The following is a 7093-nucleotide window of genomic DNA, read 5'->3' as shown; positions in this document are numbered from 1 at the left end:
CTTACCAAAAAATAGGAGTAGGGCTTGGTGTAAATATGTGAGATGATGGGTGTGTTGACACGATTGTGAGAATCCTTTTATGGTATATTCATATATCAAGTAATCACATGGTAAGCTTTAAATATATTATAATTTGATGAATTATACCTCAATAAGACAAAAAATTAGTTCATTCTCTCTTTTTAGAAAAGTTGATATAAAGAGCAGAAAAAATGTTACAAGACTAAAACTGCAAATATTTACAAGCAAACACTGCGTAAACTGGATGCATTATTGTTCTCCAATTAATGGAGGGGCGAGAATCTCAAACATAAAGGAAGTTTACCAATATCATCTGTCTCCTTCCTCCACCGTAATAAGTATCAGGAGAAAGTTGGAGAATTTTTTGGTAACTTGCCTTCTACAGCATGCTTAAGTACTTAAATCTTGTGCTATTCCACTGCCCTCTACTGGATGTATATGATACAACCGCAAAGCTAATTCTACAGTGGTAGGTAGCAATGTCATACCAGCAGCAGCATAAAGGTCAAAAACACTGTGCTAAGTGCTTTACATGCTTTATCTAATTCAATCCTCCTAACAACTCTATGGCTGAGAAATACCATCTTCACTTTGTAGGTGAGGGACCTGAAGGTTCAGAGGCAAATAAACAACTAAGGTCACACAATTTAAGGGACCTGGAAATTAAATATTGGTGCTAGAGCCAGCTTTTAGCTACTTTCTGTTCACTAAATATAACCTTTCATGCTATCAGCTGTATTGGAGATAAATCTGGAAAGTTATTACCATTTTAGACTTGTCGATTAACTGATTATTAACAACGAGATCACAACAATGACCTTGATTCTAAAAAGCCTAAAGTAAACATCTTCCTCTAATTTTTTCCTCCTGAGAAGTTCCAAATTTATTAAAAAGGAAAAGTTACTTCTCAACTAAGAGTAGGAGAAACTGTTTCTTAGGGTTTCTCAAAGTGTGATCCATGAGTCTCCATTAGAATCATGTGAGTTGCTGGTTCAATACACAGAATCCTAGGCGCCAGAATATATTCGTGGAGGACAGGACTGGTTGCTGAGAGATGTGATATACATAGGTAAGGTAGAGATAATAGAGGACTCAAGGATGACTCCTGGGATTTGGGGCTCAAGAACTGGGTGGGTTGTAGTGACATTAATTGAGATGGGGAGGATTGGAAGAAAACGTGTTTTTATTGTTAGCAGTTCACTTGTGGTAGTTGCTATTTGGCATTTGTTATAAATTTGGGAGTTTTGGTTTAGACATGTTATGTTTGTGATGTCAAATAGATAACCAAGTAAAAATGGAAACTAGAGTAAGCTACCTTAAGGAAATAACTTTTTGATTCAGAACTATGCTTAAGATCTATCCACATTGTTTCACAGGCATCTATTCTATTTCGAATTGCTGACCAGTACCTTACCCATGATAAATGCCCAGATTGTTTCCAGGTTCTGTCACCACAAACAATATAGCAATAAACATCCTCCAATAGGACCCCTGTGAAACCATAATAAATATATACATACTGGTCTCTGGCCCTGGTTCCTGACACAGGGCTCCCAAAACCCTTGTAAAGTCTTAAGTGTTAAGAGCACTAGGAGCATCTCTTATTTTATTGAGGCAATTCTGGGTGGGCTCTAGGTTGGGGGCTGGTAACAAGAAAGACCAAACCATGATTAGAATGAAATTTTCAGCCCCATCCTTCATCCTCCAGAGAGGGGAGAGGGGCTAGGAACAAAGTTAATAATTGATCATACCTACCCAAGAAAGTCTCCATAAAATCTCCATAGTAAGGTGTTCAGAGAACTTCTAGGTTGGTGAACACATCCACTCCTAGGAAGGTGATGCACCCCAACTCCACAGGGACAAAAGTCTCCTGTGCTCTGGACCCTCCCAGACCTCTATGTATCATCTGGCTATTCATCTGTATCCTTCATCTTATCCTTCAATAAAGTGGTAAACATATTGGTTCCTTGAGTTCTGTGAGCCACTCTAGCAAATTAATCAAATATGAGAGGATTGTGGGAACCTCTGATCTGCAGTCAAATTGGACAGAATTTATGGGTAACTTGGGAACTTACTACAGGTGATAGGCACCTAAAATGGGGAGAGAGCAATCTTGTGAGGCTGAACCCTTAACCTGTGGGATCTGACACTATCTCCAGGTAGATAGTGTTAGATTTGAATTAAATTGTAGGACACCCAGCTGGTGTCACAGAGAATTATTGGTTGTGGGGAAAAACCTCCACATATTTGGTGATCAGAAGTAAAGCATTCTGTGTGAGTAGTAAAGGAGGGAAACACAGGTGGAAAACTGAGTTTTTCTCATACATCCCTTTAAGGTCTTCTGCATCCATTCCTTTGGAGTATATACTTAGGAGTGAGACATACTTAGTTTGATCAGGTACTACCAGATTCCTTTCCTAAACGGCTATAGCAACCTACACTCCATCAGCAGTGTCCGAGGGTTCCTCCATCTTCACAGCTCCGAACGCTCACCATTAACCATCCAAATGTTCGCCAATTAAATAGGTATAAAGAAGCATCTCATTGTTTTAAGTAACATTTATGATTAGTTTAAGTATTTTAACACACTTGTTAGCCTTTGGATTTCTTATTCTAAAAATTACCTATTTATATTTCATCCTTTTTTTAAAAAAAAATATTGAGATTCCTGGCTGTGGTAGCCAGACTACAAGATGGTCTTTGATGATCTCAGCCTCATAGCATTCACTTCTTTGTGTAATTGTCTCCCCTAATAGATAAGGCTGACCTGTGTAACCAATAGGACACTGAGAAAATTATGATGTGTGAATTCTGAGATGAGCTCATAAGATATCTTGCCTTCTGCCTTACTCTTTTAGATAATTTCCTCTTGGTGAAGCCCACTGTCATGTCCTGAGGATACTCAAGGAGCCTTATGAAGAGGTCCACAAAGTGAGGAACAGTCACCAGCCAGCACCAACTTGTCAGTCATCTGGCAAGTGACTCATCTTAGAATTGGATCCTCCAGCTCCAGTCAAGCCTTCCGGTATCTGTAACCATGACCAACATGCCAACTGCAACATCATAAGACCCTGACCCAGAAACACACAGCCAAGCCACTCCCAAATTCCTGACCCATGGAAAATGAATGATAAAAAGTGCTTATTATTGTTTTAAACCACAACATTTTAAGGTTGTGCAGCAGCAGATTAATTAATGCCTTGGTGTTGCCATTGAGTTGTAGGACCTCCCTGTAAGAGTCCCCTGTCAGTTTTAGACTTTATAAATATCTTCTTTCAAGCTACCATTTGTCTGTTAAGTCTGTCTACAGGGTCTTTTTTTTTTTTAAATAAATTCATAATTTAGGTATACTAAAATGATTTTTTTTTTCTGCATTATAGTCCACACTGGGTGGGAGAGACTTTATTTAAGAAGACCTTCTACATCCCAGATCACAAGATATTTTCCTAATTTTCTTCTATAAAGTTTATAATTTTATCCTTCTCAGGAGTTTTTGGCTTACTTCTATACTCTAATAAAGGCAGATTTACCTCGATTCAGGCATATATCATTTTTCACTTCAAGAAAATGATCCTTTAAATCTTTGGAGGCAGAAAAAGTAAAAATTATAAATACGAAGCATTCTCTTTTCTGTAGCTTAACAAGTAATAAGCTTTACCTGTGAATCAACTTATTAGAGCTCATGTACTCATAACAGAATTCCTTCTACAAGCCTGCTATTCTTAACTAATATTTTAGGAGAATCTAGGTTTAAGTTGCTTAGTTGCCTCTTTCTTGAAATAGAAGCCCAAATCCTACAAAATGAACTATCCTTTCTAAAGACAACTGAGTTTCATAGAGTGTTTTGGGAGCTCTCAAATCATTGATTTATTTGAATTTAAAATATATACCAACTATTTTTTAAGCTGTTAAAAAATGTAAACATCAACATGGCATATGGCAAATAGTAATTGTACACTATCATGTTATCGTGTACTTCCCGGTTAAGTCATGTATGTCAGAAGTCAAAATAAATATTCTTCTATCATTTGGCTTAACTGAGGAGTATATCTTGAAATTGAATTGGTGTTTTAAAAAACATAAAAACCTTATAAACTATATAAATGTTTAACCAATGTATTGTATACTTGAAACTAATAATAAAATTAAAAAAAAAAAAAAAAGACCTCCCTCAGGATGTAGAAAGCTGGAAAAAATGTTGCTTTCACCTTTGTAGCAAATTGAGCAAGACGTGTTTCAAATTTAAAACATTATGTGAACCCACAGGAGACCTGAGGTTGCAGAAGAAACACCTGGTTCAAAATCATCTCGATAGAAAGAGGACAGTTAACACAGTCCCGCTGAAGTAGCGCAGCTGGAAGAGCTGGCAAAAGGGTGAAGGCAGACTGAAGAATGACAGAATACTGTAAAACCCTTGGGGCCAAAAATACTGGGGGAGTCATGTCCTCTTACATGTTCTTCCTCCATGACCTCCAACTGACACAGAGAACAGAAAGAGCCCTAAGACGTGTCCAATGTAGTGCAGACGTGGGCTAGGAGAACAGGAGCCACACGGGGGGCAGAAAGTCCACCTTAATCTTTCCCCTATATCTCCACTAGAGAACAAAATTCCTTCAAAATGAACACAAACTGTCAAACTCAAGAAGAAATAGTCCCATATATAACAAAGAAATTGAATCTGTATTTAAAACTCTCGAAAAAAGTCTCAAGGCTCAGATGGTTTCACCAGCAAATTCTAATTCTATACAATGTCTTTAAGAGAAGAAAACTCTTCCCAACACATATTATGAGGCTAACATTACCGTAAAACCAAAATCAAAGACATAGTAGAAAACCACTGCCAATATCCTTCATAAACGTAGATGCAAAAATTCATCAATAAAATTTTTTACTTTTATTTATAATGATATTTTGTGTTTAATTACTGTTTCCACATTATGCTGGCAAGAGCCAAAGGAACAGTGACTGTTTTGCTCAGCACTCTCCACCAAGTGCCTAGGATGCTGAACGGAAAACAGTAAATGAACAAATGACTTTGTCTTTAAGTGAGAATTTCAGTTGACCTCCCCAAATTTCGATTAATGGTTCTCTTTTTTTAAGCTTTGCCAACAATCCCAGTGCTAGAGGTGAGAAAATAGAAAGGGGAAACCAAAACAACCAGAAGTTAGATTAAAATAGAACCATTTCTCCTATTCTGGTAATTTTTTAATTTGTTTAAAAAAAAATTGCCAAAAGCTTGAAAAAGATTAACCTTTTTGGACTACTGATTTTTAAAATGAGGTATAAATGATTTGAGAACAGTTTGCTCTCTTCGAGGTGATCTCTAAGTAGAAAGGATAGAAAACCACAAAACATCTACAATTGAATCGATAATTACATTGCACATTTTTTTTTTTGTCAGACATGTCTTACCAATTGGCTCAGATAATATTATCTGTTCTTTTTGTGTGTGTGCATTCCTACTCACACGTATCAACCGAAGCAAAGCCAAAAGGCTTTACTAATAGAAAGAATTTTGTTGTCCGCCAGTTTATGCTACTGCAATCTGTGGGTCCATGACCTAGAAGAAAATATGATGTGTTCTCATTTGCATCACAAAGCACATGGCACATTTAGAAATTGGCACTGCATGGGTAATTTTCATGCTGCAGAACACATTTATTGGCTGATGTGTGATCTAAAAGCAGTGTTTTTATTCTGCCAGTTGTCTCCCACCCCACCCTCCAAAAAAGAAAAATTCTTGAAAAGTCGTTTGCATACTGTTTGAGACTTCTTGTCCTTTGTTTATTTGCAATCCCTTCTTCAGCATGATTGACAATTTTTATACATATTGGGGCCTGTGGTGAAGTTGAGGCTCAAATAGGAGAGCAGTAGGGTAAGGAAGCGCCTCTACTAGTGAGCACTGATTAGAAGCGGCCATTTAAAAGACTTGCCCCATACGAATAGTTATGGTATGAATGGCAAAAGGGATGCTAACACAGTCCATTAGAAAATAACAAGAAAACACTGTAGAGAGCACATGCAGGAACTCAGGAGTTTAAGTCTGGGATGAGTAAGCATAAGAGCACACATCTTTGTGTGTGACTAAGCACTGAGAAGGCATATACATAATTTTTAGTCATATGTGATAGCTAACTTTAAAATAAATTGTTCTCTCTTCAACATGACAGGAAAATCCCTGGAGAGATTTGTAAGGCAGCCATATGCATTTTAGGAAGTGATTGATTTCCATCTGATTGATTCCTCTCTTGCCCCAGGCATTTCCTTGATTTTAGTTATACCACAGTTCCTGGTTCTTCTCAATTTCCTTTGAAGAGCACTCCTTTTTGTATTAGAAATCTAAACATAAACTAATTTGATAAAAAGAGAGTGTAATGGCTCATAAAGCTTAGAATTTCAAGGGGTGGACTGGTCAAGACTAGATCTAAGACTTGAAACTGTCTCTCCCCCCTGTGCTTGCTTACTGGCACTCTTGTTCTCCAGCTCACTTGCTCTCTCAGATCTGCTTTCATTTGTGTGAGCTCCAGCCTCAGCCAGAATGTCCCCACAAGGTAGCAAGGATTTCTACCAGCAGCTCCAGGCTTACATTCTGCTAAAATCCCAAGTGAAAAGACGTACTCTTCCCCATCTGTTCCAGTAAAAACTCTGGTGGGGCTCTCAATGGATCTGAGTTTAGCCTCTTCCTCTCTGCCCAATTTCTATTTCTCACCATATTGCCTTCACGTCATTTCTTGGAGGGATGTGCTCTGCAAAATGTTCCTTCTATCAGACCCTTCCTTTCCATCAGGTCCAACTCAATTCCTTACTCATCCTTCAGATCTCAGCTAAAATGACACTTCATTAGTGTGGATTTCTCTGATGAAGACGGAAACTATCACAGATTGGAAGATACTAAGACATGATATGTAAATGCAGTGTAGTATCCAGGATTGGATTCTGGAACAGAAAACTGGGGGAATGTAAATGAAATTATCACTTGCTAATGTAAAAAATGGTGTGAAAGCTTGCAAGATTGTCATCCATAATCTGAACTCATCAAAACTTTATTGTTCATCAAACAACCCATTGTTCT

Source organism: Rousettus aegyptiacus, unplaced genomic scaffold (genome assembly GCF_014176215.1).
Source record: "Rousettus aegyptiacus isolate mRouAeg1 unplaced genomic scaffold, mRouAeg1.p scaffold_m13_p_4, whole genome shotgun sequence".
Classification (NCBI taxonomy): Eukaryota; Metazoa; Chordata; class Mammalia; order Chiroptera; family Pteropodidae; genus Rousettus; species Rousettus aegyptiacus.
This window is presented reverse-complemented; position numbering follows the sequence as displayed.